The sequence below is a fragment of the Anguilla rostrata genome, chromosome 13, assembly GCF_018555375.3.
Source record: "Anguilla rostrata isolate EN2019 chromosome 13, ASM1855537v3, whole genome shotgun sequence".
NCBI lineage: Eukaryota > Metazoa > Chordata > Actinopteri > Anguilliformes > Anguillidae > Anguilla > Anguilla rostrata.
Window position 1 is genome coordinate 23299727 of NC_057945.1, and position 20265 is coordinate 23319991.

At 44.7% G+C, this 20265-nt stretch overlaps 1 protein-coding gene across 22 annotated transcripts in view; it reads left to right on the forward strand.

Annotated features, from left to right (window-relative positions):
- The window catches only part of atp2b2 (ATPase plasma membrane Ca2+ transporting 2), a 161070-nt gene that overhangs the window by 49916 nt on the left and 90889 nt on the right, over positions 1-20265 (forward strand). The window contains exon 1 of one of the 22 annotated variants that reach the window (XM_064304129.1): positions 6836-6859. The exons of 19 other annotated variants lie outside the window; for them this stretch is intronic. The gene's annotated coding sequence lies outside the window, so the exon portion shown is untranslated. Of the gene's footprint in view, positions 1-6835; positions 6860-14298; positions 14421-14709; positions 14862-20265 lie in introns of those variants that run through there. 2 more of the 22 variants (XM_064304127.1, XM_064304128.1) reach the window with 2 other exon arrangements.

The following is a 20265-nucleotide window of genomic DNA, read 5'->3' on the forward strand; positions in this document are numbered from 1 at the left end:
TTTTTTTCCAACGGAATGTGTCAAGCGGAGAGACGCTTGGGCTCATGATGCAACACCCCTAACAAAAAAAAAAAACAAAAAACAAAAAAAAAAAAACACTTTGTGAGGTGCACCGACATAACCCTTCGACCCTCTTGTGAACTGGATCCCGTGGGCACGTTGTTTTTTACCGAGGGTCAGGGCGGGAAAGACGTGCGCAGCCTTGTCGCTTCCCCCCTTGCGACCGCGGATGTGCGCTGCTGTTTTAATGACCTCTCATGTCGATGAGTCAGCAGGTGCGGGGGATTTATTGAGGTGAGCGAGATCATTAAGCCGTGTGACCTCTGCAGGTTGGCTGTTCACACTGAAGGGTGGCAGGCTGTACCAGGCTACCATGTGGGCACCGTCCCCGTCCGTCTGTCCTTGGCTGTGCCGGTTCATCACTTAATCACTTTTTGTTGTGCAGCTACAGGATGATGCAGATATTCCCTCTGGAGGGGGCGTGCCTATCTGCTCTTCCTGAATCCTCTTGTTATCACTTTGATGGCTGTATGAAAGGATGTCAAATATGTAATGCTGCATAACTGCATATATATATATATATATATATTTCTCGATGGGAAAGTCTTGGCAAATGCACTGAAGCGTATTTTATCAATTGTCTATTCCATATTGTGGATTTGATTAGTCTATCAGTATAAAATAAACCTCCCTCTCTCCGAATGCTTCGCTTGCCCAGTTGAGTTTTCCCAATATTCCTGAGACCCACAATGTCCATTGGTGTCTAACCCACAGCTAATGAAGTCCTGTGGCTAATAGCATCAATACTGTCTGTTATCTGAAACACTTTTCCCTACATGGGATATAAAGTTTTTCCTTACAGATACTGTTTTCTTTGTTGTACTATTCAATCTTTGAATTAATTATTAATTGCAAAGGCCATGCATTAAAATGTCAATAAAATAATACATTATGTGGGACATAAACTTCCATGGTGCTACACATGTTTATATATGTGGTGTAAATTTGCAGCATGTGTTAAAGTTGTAAGATTTTCTAGAACAGACATTACGATCGATCCAGTCTTGATTTTGCCTAATTACCTCCCAAATGGTCTCCATGCTGTACATAAGCTAAATAAAACAAAGTTCTACCAGTCAGACTAATTTATGGTCATGACATATCAAATTTGTTTGCCTAGTTGGCCCTGCAGGCCTTTTGTGAAAATTAAATGTTGTTATGAAAGCTGATCATAAAAGAGGAGAAAATGTGTATTGTATTTGTCCTTCAGCCAGAGCTGACTACTCATGTTGCTTCAGGAAGTGATCTTTGACTGAACGGCATCTGGAAATGGAGTTTGGTGTGGGAGACCCACAACTAGAAACAAACACGCACAGATAGTCTGCACACTGTGCAGCTTTTTAGTTCCATTGTACAAATCTGCAATCTTGAGAAGTGGTGCAGCTGCTCAAAAAGATGATCATAAGCATTTTCATTTGTGATTATTTTATGATGTCTGGACATTAGGGAGGTTTGGATTTTAATCTAGGCGATACCAACCCACTAATTGGTAGCGATGTTGCGGTCTCACTGTCTCTGTATTATCTGACAGAAGCACTTGTTTTTTTCCAGCCGGTAAACCTGTGTGATTTTGTTCTGGAGGTTCACCAGGGACAGACATGCAGAGCCCTGCCACCGCAGTATCAGTGCCACAGAGCCGTATCCCAGTCACAACACCCTCCCCAGCGGTCATCGTGCGTGGCCACGCCCTCCACACAGAGCTGCGTATTGCTGCTGAAGCCCCCACTATATATTTGTCAATGGCAGCTGCTCATTTTGGCTGCGTATCCTGTACCTTTTGAAAAGCCTTAAACACGGTGCAGTCTTTCAAGGCTCAGGTGTGTAGGGGGAGCGTACTTCAATTAAAACTTTCTTGTTTGCGAGCCTAACTGTGTCAGGGGAAGTTAATTTGGTTGTTTGCTTGGCTTTGACCACGTCACAGTCAGTGTCACTTCTGTCCCTGCTGTGTGATGTCTGTACTCTCGCTGCCAAGCTGTTCTGGGAAATGTACTCAGCAGTCCGCATTGTGATCATTGCAAATAACAGGCTTTGCATGGGTGGAATTAGCCACACTGACAGGGTGCAGCAGAGTCCTTGGGAAGTGGTGCGTGTTAATAGGAAAAGGTACAAGTGCAAATGCTGTAGGGACCGGATTGAGTTTGTACTTTCTGGTTTCTGGAGTGTAGTCTGACTGCCTTGCTTTTTTTTTTTTTTACTGTGAAACACAGCACTCTGTTCAGTACAGACTCTTGGAGTATGTGAGACTTGTTGAGGTGCCATTCATTCTGCAGTGTGCCTGTGCATGTGTGTGTGCGTTGCGGGGTGGGGGGTGTTGGTACTGATATTTAGCTGCGATTTGCAAATGAAGAAAGTGTCATCTGTGACTGTGGTAGGATATGTTTTTGCCTTTGATTGCCTTGTGAAAGGACACTCTCAGCTCTACAGTATAAGTGGTGTGGAAGAGCTTTGATCTGACCGGAGGGCTGGGTCTACTGGTTACCGCCTTGGTCGTATCTAACAGTAGAGTCTTGTTTGACCCCTCTGGCCCTTGTTTTGACTTGTCTTTTCTAGTATCAGTGAGCTGCTAGAGCTTGGATCAGTTCTCTCTGTACATGGAAAATCAAAGTAACATGACCCTCCCCTCCTCGAACGCTGGACACAGAAGGAGGGAGACAGAGAGACAGAGAGAAGACACCGCGTGCAGGAGGGGGGGAGAAGGGGAACGAGAGCTGTTGGAGCGAGTATGCCGCAGTAGAATGAAGATACAAGCATTTGGGTTTGCAGCTTGTGACGGATGTATTTTAGCGCTTAAAAATAGCCTACAGTATGTCTCCAAACTGAATTATGCAATAGCGCTGGCTGAGGAACCCTGGGATGCTGTGAATTTTGAATGGCTGAGGCAGCAGTACCTAACGATACCTGCATGTCAAACAGTTAATGAGCGGGCACTGTAAAAAAAAAAAATCAGGTGGCTCTATTACTTTATCCTTTTGTTTTAACATTATTTATGAGTTCAGAAGCATATAAATGAGGTCTGTTTGTTACATTATAAATGTATTAGACTGTGTGTATGTAGTTATTAAATATGTTATATCATATACAGTATACCTTTCATTTTAATCATAGAAACCATAAAGGGACAAGCCGCATTGTTGCATTTTCTCATTGCCGGTCAATTAGCCAGCCGGTTGTTGTGGGTTACCGTCACAGTGGTCAGGTGTTGTGGGTTACCGACGATGGTCAGGTGTGTGCTTTTTTGAAAAAAGTAAAAGCGGGGTGTCATTTTCGGGCTGTCACGCTGGTGTCTGAGTGGTTGGCATCTGCCCGAAGCCCCTGTCACTTGTGAGCTGAGCTGACTAATTTGGCTGGTGGTTGGGTTCCCATTGGGGAGTCAGATAAAGCGTGCAGCCGCGGCAGCCCGTATCTCTCCCTGCAGCTGCAAGGTCAGGGTATTTCTGCAGAGACGACAAAGCCGCCGTCCGGAAGCTTCTCTGCGGTCTCTCTCTCCCGCTCCCTCCCGGGCGAAACAAGCAGCGCGAATCACTGCCGTGCTAAAAGTTTCCGCCACTTTTAAGGAATGATGGACGCTGGCCTTCGCAGCGAAGGAGATGTGCGGTCAGTGTGCCACCTTCAGTGCAGCAGCAGAATGAAGTTTTTTTTAAGTTTTTTTTTTTTTAAAAGGTCAGAGAAGGTCACAGCATATGGAAAATGTTCTTCCGCTCAAGGGGTTGAAGTCCAACTTATATATATATATTTTTTTTCAAACTTCTTGACCTGTACCTGCAGTGGATTAACAGTTAAATGTAAGGGGAGAGGAAAGAAAAACAAATCTGTTATGTAGTGAAAATGCTTAATGTTTTCCAGTGTGTCATTCTGTTTCAAGAATGTTACACAATACCGCATTTTGGACATTTTTGGCGCAGACCGGTCATTTGTGCTTGAAAATGAATTCAGTGGCATGTAATTACTACATCTATATCATTAAACTTAAATGTAATTTTGCTTAATTTTACTTGTATTGTAATTAAAATAAAAATATGAACACTTTAACAATATTAATATTGATACGATATGAATGAATGAACATTAATATAGTGTGAAATAAGTGTATTATGAATATTATTTAAAAATTTTAAAATATTATTTAAATACACTGGAAGACTTTCTTTGAAATTAAGTGTAGATATATCTATACAGTGTATTCAACTCAAAACCAAAGAATCTCTTGAAGCAGAAGCAGTGCTGGCTGGCCACCCTGGACAGTAATTATAGTGCTTGCAGCCCTGTCTGGCTGAGGCTTTTGTCTGCTATAGTTTGATGTTTTATCCAGTTTGATGCTGGAGTGCTGCAGAGTGGACAGAGTATAGTGTGTGTGTGTGTGTGTGTGTGCGTGTGCGCGTGCGTGCGTTCATGTGTCTTACGTTTGCTTTAAGTATGCAGTATCACTAAAGCACTAATGCAAATGAACTATGCTAACCAGGAACCAGAAGGAAAATCTTCAATACATACCAGTTATGTCCATCACAAGACCTAAGAAGAAGGAAAAAGAAAGATGAAAATACCATTAACTGAACTGGAGGGTGGAGGTGCTAGAAGACTGTCGGTGCATTGTGTTAGAATGCTCTGCCATTCATTCCATTTTCAGCCGTGACATTAGCCTGTGATTAAATGTAACCTGCATTAGGAAGATGTGTCGTCTGTAACCATTAAGAACCCACTGTGCTCGTGGAAGAATAGACACATACACTACCTGGCTGAAAGTATGTGGACACCCCTTCTAATCAGTGTGTTCGGCTACTTCAACCTCACCCATTGATAACATATGTGCATAAAATCAAGCATACAGCCATGCAATCTACATAGACAAACATTGGCAGTGGAATAGGTTGTACTGAAGAGCTCAGTGACTTTCAATGTGGCACTGTCATAGGATGCCACCTTTCCCACAAGTCAGTTCATCAAATTTCTTCCCTGCTAGTGCCTCGGTCAACTGTAAGTGCTGTTATTGTGAAATGGGAATGTATTGGAACAACAACAGTTCAGCTGCGAAGCGGTAGGCCACACCAGCTCACAGAACGGGACTGTCAAGTAGCAGTGGCTAGTGTGTAAAAATAGATTGTCTTTGGTTGCAGCTATCACTACTGAGTTCCAGGCTGACACTGGAAGCAATGTTGGCACAAGAACTGTTTGTCTGAAGATCGAATCTGGGTTTGATGAATGCCAGGAGAAGGCTACCTGCCCGAATGTATACTGTAGTGCCCACTGTAAAGTTTGGTGTAGGAGGAATAATGGTCTGGGGTTGTTTTCCATGGTTTAGCCCCTTGGTTCCAGTGAAGGGAAACCTTAATGCTACAGCATACAGTGACATACAGAGAAGTATGTACTTCCAACTTGGAGGCAGCAGTTTGGGGAAGGCCCATTTCCTGTTTCAGCATGACAAAGCCCCCATGCACAAAGCGAGGTCTATATAGAAATGGTTTGCCGAGTTTGGTGTGGAAGAACTGGCCTGCAGAGAGCCCTGACCTCAACCTCATCAAACTCCTTTGGGAACGCCGACTGCGAGCCACGCCTTATGGCCCAACATCAGTGCCCAACCTCACTTATGCACTTGTGGCTGAATGGAAGCAGCAAGGCTCCAACATCTGGTATAAAGTCTTCCCAGAAGAGGGAAGCAGCAACAAAGATGTTATAGCTGCAAACGGGGGACCGACGCCATATTAATGCCCATGGTTTTGGAATGAGATGTTGAGCATGTTTGGGTGTCCACATACTTTTGCCAATGTAGTGTATATTACATACACCCTTCTAGTATCCAGCATTGAGACTGAACAGTATCATACTTGTGAATATTAAATGCGCTACTACCTTGTTTCCCAGACCAAACTATTCAGCAATTTGTCTTGCTAACAAATATGGCAGAGGAATATAAACTAAATACAACATAAGTCCATCTGCATTCTCACTCATACTGAGCAATAGTTCTCAAAATGTGGCCTGGCTTGCCGATAAATGAATACATACTGACTATGTCCATAACGAGCCATAAGAAGCGAAAATAAAAATATAACCTAAAAATGTGGAAAAATCGCCTGGAGTGGGGACAGGAAGCAAAGCAAGATACTGTCTGAAGAGGTGCTTTATGAACTACTTGTGTCATTTTAGTACTGATATGCAGGTAAATTGCAGTCTGTAGGCTGTTTACTTCAAACATATTCCTCCTACTTTGGGTATAATTTGATCATGGCTTTCCATTGCTGTAAAAAGTGCCAGTGAAATTTAGGAATGAATCATTCACCTTTACCATTCTGTCCGGTTCTGTATGTAGCCAATGTGGATGATGTAACACATAATTTGAAGTCCTCTACCCTCATTTAAGTTTAAAAAAGGGGAAGAAATGACTCAGATTCTTCCAAAAATGTGAGAAGGCAATGTAAATACAACCACTGCTCTTATAATGGCCGGTCTCCAATATTGTGTCACTGTTTGAAGTTTTTGCTAATATTTAAATAGCTATTGAGAAAGGAAGCAACCATATGCATATGTGTGTCCGAGTTCATGTGGTAATTCCAGCACTACAACATTGAAACTTTCCATTCCCCCTGTTTAACAAATCAACCATTCATCAGGAGTGTTTTAACATGGAAATCTTAACGGTGTGAGGACAAAAAGGGGTGGGGTTTGCTATGGAGTAATTGATTGCTGGTTATAGATTATTTGATTTTTAGTGAGTATTGAGACAAAATAAGAAATCATTCTCTCATTGTTCTTCTGGTCAGCTCTTTGAAGAGGAAGGATAACTTCAAAAGAAGAGTTCTGACAGGTATGTTGCTTCTTATCTTCTGAGATTTTTCCATGTGCTTCCATTTTAATGGGATTCTCAAAATCCTTAATGCATTTGGATTTACACGGACCCCGCTCTGGTCAGCTCTGTTGTTGTACAGTATATCATCTTGTGTTAAAGGGACAATATCTCTGTAATATCCATTTTAACCTAGAAGCATTGAATCCTGAAGACCCTCTCCATTCCCAAAGAGCAGACCTGCTAATGCAGATCATTCAAAAAATAAAAAAGCAGCGCAATCTGATTTCAGCAGGAGTGCTAATATCCTTGTTACTGTATGTGTATTAGATGTCATGTTGAGAGTCTTCAGAGCTGCCCTGAGCCCGCAGAGCTGCTGAAGAGCTTAAAAGGCTTCTCTGACATGTCAGGGCTGTATTTCAATTTCCTGAATGAAGTTTTAATGGAATTGAGCCCAATCCTGCCATATACAGAATGTATATTTTCTGGATATGGTGTCTATTCATTGGGGTGCATTGTACTTGATGCTGTAGCGCAGCGATACTCAGATCTGGCCGATGGTGCAGTTCATTTTCCTTCTTCTTGTCTGTAAGGGGCCCCAAGACACTAGATGAGTGGGATCTCTGATCAATCAGTACCATTAATCATTCAATAAACTATCAGAAAAGGGAAGAAAACCAGCAGTGCTACTGGCCTCGAGGGTCAGATTTGAGTTGTATTTGCTAAAGTTTTTGATGGTTTCGTGTCCATGGAACATATGTCAAGAAGTATATTTTTCCTAGTGATGAAGACTTTTAATGCTGTCATAATTTGAATTTAGTTGCTGGGAACTCTATATACTTAGGGATTTTACTTTCCAGGGCATTTCACATTACCCATCTCAAATATAGGCTCAAATTCTAGAGCTCTTTGGAGTCTTCCTATCACATTTTCACAATATTTTGGATTTAAAATGAAATTCCAGCATGCCATGTCCAACATAGTAATCCATGGCTCAGAGATACTCAGAGATTAGCGAGGATTTCCCAGCTTCATGAAAGAAAAAATGAGTTTATGAATACCAATTCATTGACTGGATTTCCATCCCGTGCAGATGAAATGAGCTGTATTGCATTTGCGTTCTCTGTCCCCATGACTTTTTAAGCTCGCAAGCTAATTTTCACACCGCCAGAGAAGCCCATAGAAGCTGTTTGCCAGGTTCCATCCTGCCAACCCTACAACACCCCATGTACTCGCTCTGCAGTTAATTTATTGAAATTCTGTTGAAAAATTCAACATGGTCCATATTTAGAAGCTAAATCCAGAAAAATGTCATAGTTAATGCTTGGAGTTAGAATATTCCTTGTCTTCTTCTATTCTTCTAATAGCCAAATTTTAGTGAGTTTTAATTTTCAAATACTATCAATTTCTGTCTCATTCTCTATATTTTTAATATTTTGTGCCGTGATTCCAGTTTCTAGTTACATTTTATACTTACTATGATAGACTGTATTGTACTGTAAAGCAATTTATCGGATACATGTGGTTTAATTGTTTGTAGTTCATAGTATACATCCTCTTTGGATGAAAAAACTGTTTCTTATTTTAGGAGTACAGGAGAGCAGACATTTGGAAATCTGCATTTGTTTTGTTTGTGCATTTTAAGCCATTTCATGGCAATTGTTCCAAAACAAAAGGATTGCAAGAAAGAAGAAATTTCATGTATATGAAGTAGAATAATCCCCCCTTTATAAATACATACTTTACAGAGAATGTAGAAGGAATTATGGGGATTCTGAGCATCCTGCTTTGAAAAGTGGATTCTAGACAATACTCATTTCAGTTTCAGCTGCTGTGGTTTCAGATGTATTGGTGGATATTCTTGCTTTGAGTATGGATACTTATATGTGTGATAACAGTAACCAGGAAGTTACAGGAAACATATGTGATGAAACATAGTTTTATTAATGTGTAAGGTTGTAATGCTGCAAGCATAAACTGAGACTCAACTATGGAATAGAAACAAAATAATATGAGAGGATATGTGGAAATCCAGAAACTGCTAGCTGAGGTAATATTTGGTAATTTCCTAGCAAATGTTATACCCGTAGTGGTCTTCCAAACTCCTGGAGTGTGCTGACGTATTTAATCACATATTCAACAATGTACAATGTTGTAGCAATAAAGACATTGTCAATCAGTAAGTCCATTTTTGTTTATTCAATGCCTTCTCTCAACTGTTTCAAAACAAATATTAACCCAAATGTCCACTTCTACCTATGAGTCAATCATTACATTTATGGAATTCTATTATGTGGAATACAGGTAACCAAAATAAAGGAAACACCAACCATGGTATACCCTTCTCTGAAGTTCTCAACAGATTGTTCTTGATGAAACTGTCAGCTCACACCCTAGATTGATATTTATAGTCAGCTAATTTAGAGTTGAACCAATTCAAGGCCATCACAGTCGAAGAGTATGTGTTTTCAACCAGTTGCTCCTTGGTTATATCTTTCCCTCAGACTACCGGGCAAACATCACCTTGGCCACTGTTCCTCAAGAAAACATCAGCTAGTTGAGCAGTGTTCATCCCTGAACCCAGTGAGCAAAAGCTGGAATGTAAATGTCTAGAGGAGAGGAAATCTAGGTTGAGAAACTTTCAGACATAAACGGACTATGTTAACCCCAATATGGCTCAGGATTTACCCGGATATAGCCTGGCTATGTCCCAGTCAACAAGAACACTTTTATTCTTCAACCAAATGTAGCCCGTTTTTAACCTGAACGCCTAGATGGACTTTTCACCACACACGTGTGAACCCTTTTTCAAAGTCACTGAAATCTCTTCTAGCTATTGCAGCTGAAATAATGGACAACTGGGCCTACCCAGCATTTTTATGTGAACTCACTGGGACATTAAATACTTACACTATATGACCAAAAGTATTTAGATACCCCTTGGTCTTGGGTTGTTTTTCATGGGTTGGGCTAGGCCCCTTAGTTCCAGTGAAGGCAAATCTTAATGCTACTGCATACAATCACACAGCCCAGATTCGATACCAGACTACGGGGCTCATACATTAACTGAATGAGCCACCCAGAAGCTGGCTTGAAGCACCTAATTTCTAATGTTAACTGCACTTCTCTGTCATGTTAAGGTATATTGCAGAGGTACGGTACAGTATATGTGAATGTGTGGTGGTGGTGGTGGTGGTGGTGGTAGGAGGGCTACACCCCTCCCTCCCCTTCCCACTCCCTCGCTACAAGCTGGCCAATCAGAAGGTGAGCCTCAGCAGCTGAGAGGGAGAGCTGCTTCAGAGGCACCTTCAGCCTGGCTCTGTGTCAGGAGCTGTGCATTAAGGCTGTGCTTTATGGCTGTCCTTGAGAGAGCTAACACTGCCGTCCATCACCCTGGAACAGCTCGCCATCCTTGATGCGTGCGGTCGACATGCAGAGGGGAGGCCGGTCTTCCACAGCGCATATGGCTTTAGGGAACTCATTTTGAGTATTTTTTCATTTATTGTTAATGAAACTATCCTCCTCAGATACAGCTTTGTGTGAATATTGCGTGAATATTGCGTGTTGGTCTATGAATTATTTGTTTTTCGATCACGTGGAAAGATATGGACACTAAACGCCAAACAGTAAATATGTAGATAGCAAGGCTGACCAATGGAGTTGGAGCACAAAGACCCCAATGGGGCCATCCAATTAACTAAAGTAGAGCCGTTTCATTTTATTACATAATGCATGCTTACTGTGTGTTAGGTTTTCCTCCATTTAGAGAGAGAGAGAGAGAGAGAGAGAGAGGGAACCAAGGTTCGACAGAGGCCTGTTAAACCTCTCTGTTTTAATGCGTGTTGTCTGTATTAATGGCTACCCTCTGAGTGCAGATGGATTTTTTATGGTAACCCTACCTCGGCACATTTTTAATCAGTGCCAGCAAGGAGACATTTTGTTCTGTGAGAGCTTCCCCTCCAGCACTACAGTAATGTCTCTAATGGGTCACATGACTGAATATCATTTAATTAAGACCGATGGTATAAATCAAAGCATTATACACACAGCATTACAGCCCAGAGGCCTGAGGATAATAAACCTCTTGGGAGAGATGAAGTGTTATGTTGTCTGCTGAGGCTTTGCCCTGTACAAAGATTTCTGCTGTGAAAGTGACTTCTGCCCCACAGTACTGGAATTTCGCTCTACAGACCATGCCGTGGTGCCCTCTGTTTGTTATACCTACATGATCAATGAGCAAATTTTTTTTTTCAAATGTATAGCAGACTTAAGAATCATCTGTGCAAGGTACGTCCACTAAAAAAAAGATTCTGATAACATTGGGCGGATGCATGTATTCTAAAGAGAAAGGTAATTATCTTGTAACATTCTTCACTGGCGGGAAGGGAAACCAAGCATTTGACCTGCTGGCTTTGGCTAATTAGACATGACATATCCCGGTACCTGTTGTGGCCTTTGGAGCCGCCACAGAGGCTGCACCATTGAGTACGGGGACGTCATTTCTGGAATTCTAGTGATGGGGCCAGAGAAAGCGGGCGGGTGGGGGGTCGGGGGGGGGGGTCGGATTCATTGTCATTCGGTGAGATGCTCCTGCCAGTTGGCCCCATCACCCAGGTGACACAGGAGTGACTCACAGCGCGGGGTTGAGAGGGAGGCAGTGTTGCGGACAGCGCCTTGGGCGAGGGCCGCTGGGTCTGCCCAAAGAGCCGAGGGCCCCATCACGTCCGGCGGCTCCGCTTCCTCTCTTCCCACACGAAGAGAGCGAGAGAGAGAGAGAGAGAGAGAGAGAGAGTGTGTGTGCGTGTGTGAAGGAGGAGGGGGTAGAGCCTGTTTCTTTTGCCCGACTTCTCTTTTTCCGTTACACTTATCCCGTGCCGTGCCTCTTCAGCCTTTTAACGTTGCTTCCTGTTAACAGTTCGGCGGCGTGGCCGTTCGCTGATAAAAGGGTTGTCTGAAACATCGGAGTGTGTGTGGATGTCCTGGTGGAGGATATTTAAACGATTAAAAACGCCGATTAATCCCGAACGCCTCAGGAACGGCGTTCCGAAGTGCGGCTGATCCCCGCGGCGGCTGCGTGGAAGAGGCCGCTTTGTGGCGGGGTGAGCGCTCGATACGGGTAACGCCTCGGTCTGCTGATTTCAGCTGGGTCGGGGTTGCGGCTGTGCGACTCCTCTCCTCCTGCTACCTGATTTTGGTGCACTGCAGAACCTGCCTTTCTGAGGCGGCTGCGATTGGTATTCAGGCTCTGACTCTGATCTCCATCAACGGCTTCCGCCCTCTCCCAAGTTCACGGGCGCAGGGTTTCCTGTCCCGGAGTGACAGCGCTACAGTACGGCCGCGCCCGGACGCGGCGCTCTCAAGGTTTCCAACGCTAACCTTGTAAGAACCGGAAGAGAGTGGCCATTTTGCTGCAGTTCCTTATGTGAGGACGTGAAGTGTTTAAATCACTGTGTGTGTGCGCGTGTGTGTGTGAGTGTGCGAGTGTGTGAGTGAGTGTGTGTGTGTGTGTGTGTGTGTGCGTGTATGTGAGTGTGTGCGTGTTGTTTGTGTGACAAACGTCTTGTCAGTATCAGTGTGAAACACCTGTGACGAGAGGAAAAGAGGAGATGCAGCAGCGAGTGTGTGATGGCAGCGTGGGACCTGTAGCAGAGCAGGGGGAGGGGGAGGGAGAGGGAGGGGGGCGACTCGCACAGAAAGGGCCTCACAAAGTCCACTTAAATGGTGATGGTGGCGGCAAAACGGAACCTGTTTCCCTTCAGAGGATCAGGGCTGTGTCAGGTGAGAGAGATGAGCGCTCTCCAGAGATAAACATTCTGGTGAGGGGTATGGAGGGTGTGGAGTCAGCTGTGATTAGGTGTGTATGCTTCCTGCGTTGCTTTTTTGGGTGGAGCTTTTGCAGGTCACCATGTAGCTGTCATCACAGTATAAGTAATGTCAGAGATCTTACTCAGAAGCTTATCTTTAGGACAGTATAAATGCTATCAGTTGTATTCTGCTGCATATTTGAAGCACAAGGTCACTTCAAGGTTATAAGATAAAATGTGACAGCAGCCCTATTTAAAAGGTTATTGCTAATTGCAAATAAGGGAGGGTTACATTCTTCATGCTGGAATTTATGTATACATTGAGAATAAAATGGTTTCCTACCACACGTTACATTGCTATGCATACTTTTCATATGTATGTTTAAGTGTATTCATGTGTGAGAGTGAGTGTGTATGAGTGTGTGTAGGTGTGTGTAGGCATGTTTATATGTGTGTGTGTGTGTGTGTACGTGTGTGTGTATGATGAGTGTGAGAGAGTGTGTGCATAGGCGTGTGTGTGCGTGGGAGTGTGAGTGAGTGTGTTTGCGTGTGTGTGTGTATGTGTGTGTGCACACGTGGGCATGTGTATTGGTGTGAGTCTGAGTGTGTGTACATAAGTGTGCATGTGAGTGTGAGAAAGTGTGTACATATGGGAATGTGGGTGAATGTGCTTGTGTGTGTATGCATGAGAGTGTGTATATGTATATATGTGTCTGTGTGTGCATGTGTGCACACAGGCGTTGGTATTGGTGTGAGGGTGAATTCGTGTACATGTGTGTATGTGTGTGATTGTGTGTATTTTTATGCGTGTGAGTGTGTATTTGCATGTGTGTGAGTGCGTGTGTGGGCAATAGCGTGTGTGTGTGTGTGCGTGTGTGTGTATGCATGTGTGCGTGTGTGCATGCATGTGTGCGTGTGTGTATGCATGTGCATGTCTGTGTGTGTGTGTGCGTGTGTGTGTGTTTGTGTGTGTGCGTGCGTGTGCGTGTGTGTGTGTGTATTAATGCTTGTGTGTCTGTGTGTGTTTGTGTGTGTATGAATGCGTGTGTGCATGTGTGCGTGCGTGCATGTGTGTGTGTGTATGCGTTCCTGTGTGTGTGCGTGCGTGCGTGCGTGTGTGTGTGTGCGTTCCTGTGTGTGTGCATGTGTGTGCGTGTGTGCATGCATGTGTGCGTGTGTGTGTGCGTTCCTGTGTGTGTACATGCGTGCGTGCGTGTGTGTGTGCGTGTGTGTGTGTGTTATTTAGTTAGAGGCAGAAGCGATTCTGAAATCCCCTGTCCTTGAAGGTCTCTTCACTCCCAGATGAAATGCATCACTCTCCCGGGACCCATCCTCCGTACCTGGCTGTCTGGTTCCCCTGGGGACCATCTGACATGGGGGATGACATTTTCCCCTGCGCCTGTAATCCCCCTCCCTGGCCCACCCTCCTCCCCTTTAAAATCACCTCTTCACTGTCTATTGTCTGACACTCCTGGTCCTCTCAGAGTGGGTCTGATGCAGCCATCTTCCTCTGACAGGGCTGGCGTTTGAGTGCACTGAAACTCAGGAACCGCATTCCACCGTCCTGCAGGGCTGCCTGCACCCCCCTCCTCCTAAACGCCCCCCCCCCCCCCACCACCACCACCACCAGCCCCCCCTGCTGCTTCCTGACATGGTACAGGCTGCCCCAGCACCTCCTGTAATGTAGCACAGCTTATCAAGCCTTTACAGATGCTGAGCAGTGATTACTCTGCTGTGTAATTGAAATCATTTTGGGATTTTGCGATACCTTTTGTCAAGTAAGTAGCGATTTGCACCGATTGCATGAAATCTTACCCAAAAAAAGATGTCTGATGGTTTGATTGTCAGATTTCTTTGTCTATGGGTTTTTTTCTAAGTAAATGTCGTCCGCCCGGTCTCTTTGAATGAGCGGCAGGACAGAGAGAGAGAAGGGGAGAGACGGTGCCGTATCTGCTGTGCGTGTGCTTGCGGTGTTTTGCCTGCTGGTCGCGAGGAGGAGGGGGGTGGGCGGTGGGGGTGGGGGGGTGAGGAGCGTTGTTGCATGCGGAGGAAAAGCGGGTGCCGGTGAGGGGAATGCGCTCTATTGTGGTGGCTGTGGCTCTGCCGTCGGGGATGCATTAGGGTCTCGGCTCCTGTCACACGCGGCTCTCTAAAAATATTCCCCTGCATGCGGCGTGTGTGGAGGCGGGATCGGCGCGCGGGTCTGCGGCAGCCTGGCGGTATGTTCTTCCCTCTCTCCCCCACCCCCCCGTCCGTCGGATGGCGAGAGCGCGGACGGCGCCGTTGTCTTGTAATTCGCGGATGCTGAGATTACATTTGCGGTGGTCGTTGTAGGGGAAACAACTGAAATAGCCTTTTTAAAAAACGCGTTTCTCGCTCTCCCGTCCCTGTGGACGCGCCTGAACCAGAATGCAATTTGTTTACGAGCGGCAGAGGGGGACGGGGCTCGGCTCGGTGTGGCGGATGGCCGTTTGAGCCCCCGGGTGGTATTAGGGGAAGAGCCGGCGTTATAGAAAGTTATCCTCCTGTGGACCTACCCTCTCCTTTTTTGGTGGCGGAGGAAATTGATTATTTCCCCCGCGGGGATGGCTGTGACCTCCAGCTCGGTAGTTTCACTGCGTCAGGACAGCTGTGGGGGGAACACGGGCAGGGTAAGGAAGGACACGGCTGCCGCTAGCCCGGCGTCCTAACGAGGGGGGACCAGATGTGTCGGTCCCCCTCGCAGGGCTGCGCGTGAGGGTCAGGATTAGCATTTCCAAATGGTCCACAAGGACAAAAAGACCGGTCACCTGCAGGCTAGCCCGCTCACTGCTCGGTAAAAGCGCGTTCGCTGCTGTGCCGACACGAGCACTGCTGTACTTCAAGCAGGTGTTGCTCATGTTCAGCTGGACTTGTTTGCTTTCTGCCTATCAGTAAAAAAAAACAAAAAAAAAAACAAGACAATGTGAGCTTCGTTCAATATTAAGTCATTTTTTTTCATTTTTATAATTTATGCATTTTTTGGGGTATGAGTCATCTGAGGTTATTCAGTGTGAATACGCTGATCTGAATTGTGTTGAAATCTTTGGGGTGTTGAATCTGCCAGTGTTCCCAAGCTATCGAAGCTGCAGTCGAGCCTCAGCGCTGTTTAAAAAGATTTAGCATTAATGGCAGGTACTCGTACCAGCTGCTAAGCTGTTGATACACAGGGAGTGTGTGGGCTGTGGTAAAGAGGTAGCTATCTGCAGGCTTTGTCATAAGCCTTTGAAGAGCGCATTACCTCATTTACTTTTGGATGTGCCCGATGTGTCCTGCGCTGGTTCTGTGCTTGTAATTAATGAGGTACGGGAAGGTTACTCATCTTCTGTGCTTGGAACCATGCTGCCACATTACAGTGGAGTGTTAACTAGGAAAATTGAGCCTAGTACAGAATGCTTTGCAGTGCCTTCCTAATAATGCACAGTACTTACATTAGGACTGTACAGTACAACATATTCGCTGATTGTAACGTAGTAGCTGCTCGCGCATTGTAGTTTTTCATATTGCTGTCATGTGTAACAAGTGATGATGGTTAGCAGAAATGCTCTTCGGGGGCTCTGCGGTTTCCCGGGGGTACATTAGGGAACACCTCCATGCCTTTATTGCTCAGAACCCCTAGCTATCTGGTTTTTTTGGAAATAACATGTTGTGTGAATCATCGCCTGCTGGGATTGAGAGGTAGAAAGAGGAGGAGAGCGGTCTATGCATGCCCTGTGGTCGTGTCAGATGTACGGAGCTATCGCACACTGCAGCCTGGGGAATCCACCAATGTCAGGAATTACGATGCAGTACCACGGTGCTGGGAGTGTGCACAGGCACATAATGAGCATCCTAACTGCCGGTTTCCTGCAGAAATCTGCTAGCCCAACTGCTGCCTTTATGCCGCTTGTAAATTGGAGACAATGAAACAGTGATGCTTGTTCCTATGACAAGCATTTTTACGTGCTGACTAAAAGTTTAATATTTCATTGGATATTCTTGGAATCTTGGGATTCTGGGGGTGAGGGGATAATTATCTGTAGATGTATTTGTTTTGCAGCAGTTTTTTTAGGTTAAAACTAGCTGAATACTATGATGTGTCAGGGGATTTTGGTGGGAAAAAAACCTGATGAACCACACAGCATTAATTTCTGGATAGTCACTGTCCTGGTTAAGAGGGATTGTGGGTTATGACACTTTCAGCTCTGCCCCCTACAGGCCAGTAATTGCATGGGAGCTACAGCCGCACCATTCCCAAGATGCAGGAATGTGGTTTAAAAGCAGAAAAGGAAATGCTGGCAGTCAGGGTTTTTCAGGACACCTGTCATATAATCCCTGTATCATGAGCATTGTGAGAAGTCCTGACTGGCATTTAATGACAGATGCTCGGGCGCTTGGTCCCATGCTCACCTGAATTGACACAGACAGATTTAATGAGATTAGTCCTTTTCCAGTTCTAGGGATAGACGTGATAATGAAGTTAGAGATTTATAACAAATTGAGAAAACCAAGATCTTTTGGGCAAATATAATTCTGCTTGAAATAAATAAACTATATATACGACACAATGTATGGAAGTCATTTTAAAGCACTAAACCAAGGAATGGGGTTTTAATTGGGGTAGCTGCTGTTGTTCCTCCATCTTGTATATACCTTATCTGCATACTGACAGCACCCACACATTAGCAAAAAGCCCTTCAGGCTGCAAGGACAGTGCACCAGAGAAGGACGTGCCCATACTCTGTCTTATAGTGATGCTCATCTTCTGCTTATCTTCTGTTTTTGCATGCATTTGTCCAGTTTTCTTCAACCTCCTCCTCCTCCTCCTCCTCCTCATTATAATCTTCATTGTCACCACCATCATCAGTGTATTTTTTTTGAGCTGATATTGGTCAGTTCACAGTTAATGAACAGCAAGGATCAGGGCAAGCATACTATCCTGGGTGGATTTGGGTGCTGTAGTGATGCATCATGATCTGTGCTGCTGTACAGGATCTTTGCTCAGTAGAGAAACTCCTTTGGAAATGCCAGGATGGCACTATTGAAGTATCGACCGCATTGTCTTAAAAGAAGTCTTTGACCTCTGTAGATGCATGCATGCATATACAGTATGAGATTATGTTCTTTGAGAAATCAATGAAGAGTAATATTGATCTAACAAGGGATAAAGCATGGCTTATATGGTGATGGATAGCAGTGGAGATGCATTTCTTTTTTAATTTTAGGAATGATAACAGACAGCGTGCAGTTGTGAAATGAAACTTAAAACACAGAAAGTAAATGCCTAAATGCCTACAAAAAATTCCAGATTAATGTCATAAGGGAAGAAAAAAAAATTAAAATATAATATGAACGGACAGTCTTTAAGGCAGTGCAGCTTACAGCCTATTTAAGTTTTAACTTGTGGTACACAGAAAAGCAGAATTTTATCATGTGTCAGGTATCTAATGTTGCACCATCACCACTGAACTGAAAGCTATTTTGGAAGCTTCTGATTACGTACACAACATCAGAGTTGATAGCTCAACTTTGAAGTTGACTTTTTTTTAACCTCGTAAAATGAGAACTCCTAAATTGTGTTTTATTAGAGCCCTTTTCACAGGTTATCTTTTAAAATGGGGTTTTATGTATTTTTGTTGCCAGTGTTTTTACTCTCTCTGGCAAGTCCAGGTAGTTTTTGCAGTAGCAGCAGTCATGATCATCACTCACACACTGCACTGCAACCGCCACCAGATGCGACAGCACATTACAGCAGAGGGGTGTGCTGGCAGTGATGATGTATCTGTTTTGTGAATTAAAATCTGTTTATTGGTGCAGTTGAATTTCAATTCACGATATATGTTGAAGGTGAATTTGGATGTGCTCTGAAATAATTAAAAAACCTTTATCTAACATTTTTAGAAATACATATTTTTTCATATCTAGAAATATGCTTAAAAATAAGCATTTGATAAATATATGTGTCCCCGTTTCACTATAATTTGGAATGTCCAGAAGCACCTGTAGGCAACGTTGTCCATCAGATGTGCACTACTGTGCACATTGGTTGAACCCTGTACCACCAGTTGCCACTTGGACCCACTGCACACTGCACACCTTTGTTCTCTGAGTCCCTCTGCATACTGTACACCTCTGTTCTCTGAGTCCCTCTGCACACTGTACACCTCTGTTCTCTGAGTCCCTCTGCACACTGCACACCTTTGTTCTCTGAGTCCCTCTGCATACTGTACACTGCACACCTCTGTTCTCCAAGTCCCTCTGCACACTGCACACCTCTGTTCTCCAAGTCCCTCTGCACACTGCACACCTCTGTTCTCTGAGTCCCTCTGCACACTGCACACCTCTGTTCTCTGAGTCCCTCTGCACACTGCACACTGCACACCTCTGTTCTCTGAGTCCCTCTGCACACTGCACACTGCACACCTCTGTTCTCTGAGTCCCTCTGCACACTGCATGAATTTGGAGTCCTCTGAAACACTGAAACCTCTGTTCTACATTTTAGATATGACACTATGTTTCATAGTCTGAAATATGCAACACTGCACTTGATTATATGAGTCCCCGTTCACAGTGCACACTGTACAACGTTGTTCCTCGAGTCCCTCTGCACATGCTCGAACCCTGTACACAGTCCCTCTACACACTGCACACTGCACACTGCACACCTCTGAGTCCCACTGCACACTGCACACCTCTGTTCTCCAAGTCCCTCTGCACACTGCGCACCTTTGTTCTCTGAGTCCCTCTACACACTGCACACTGCACACCTCTGTTCTCTGAGTCCCTCTGCACACTGCACACTGCACACCTCTGTTCTCCAAGTCCCTCTGCACACTGCACACCTTTGTTCTCCGAGTCCCTCTACACACTGCACACTGCACACCTCTGAGTCCCTCTGCACACTGCACACCTCTGTTCTCGGAGTCCCTCTGCACACTGCACACTGCACACTGCACACTGCACACCTCTGTTCTCTGAGTCCCTGTGCATACTGTACACCTCTGTTCTCTGAGTCCCTCTGCACACTGCACACCTCTGTTCTCCAAGTCCCTCTACACACTGCACACTGCACACCTCTGAGTCCCTCTGCAGGAGGGCGGCAGGTTGCTGGCGTAGGTGTGAGTGGGATTGCTGAACACTTGGCTGGAATGTAATCTAGCAGATGTTTTATTCATGACTGAATCCTTACCTCACAATCAGTAAAGCTAAATTTTTTTTCTATTTTCACCTAAATGGTTTTTTACAGAGTGAATGAGAGTTATGTTTTGCACCTTTACTGGTATTCCTTAGGAAAGGTAAACCTAAATGAGTTCCTGGTGCTGTCTGACACAGTGATTACTGCTGTGGTATGAACATGCAATTTAATTTCAACTGGAGTCTAAGAGAATGAAATCTTGAGAAGGGAGCTTTCAGACCCTTAGTGAAAAGGAACAGGGATTCCCACAAAATAACAGAGTGGGACTGCTTTTGTCCTCAGTTTACCAAGCCCATTAGACAGCCTAATTAATGGGCTACAGCCAACTGCCTGGCTGTCTTCATTAGCTATTCATTAGCTCGGCAAACTGCCCCAGGCCAGCAGCACAACTGCATCTGTACTAAGACTTCCTCGGTGGTGACTTTACAGAG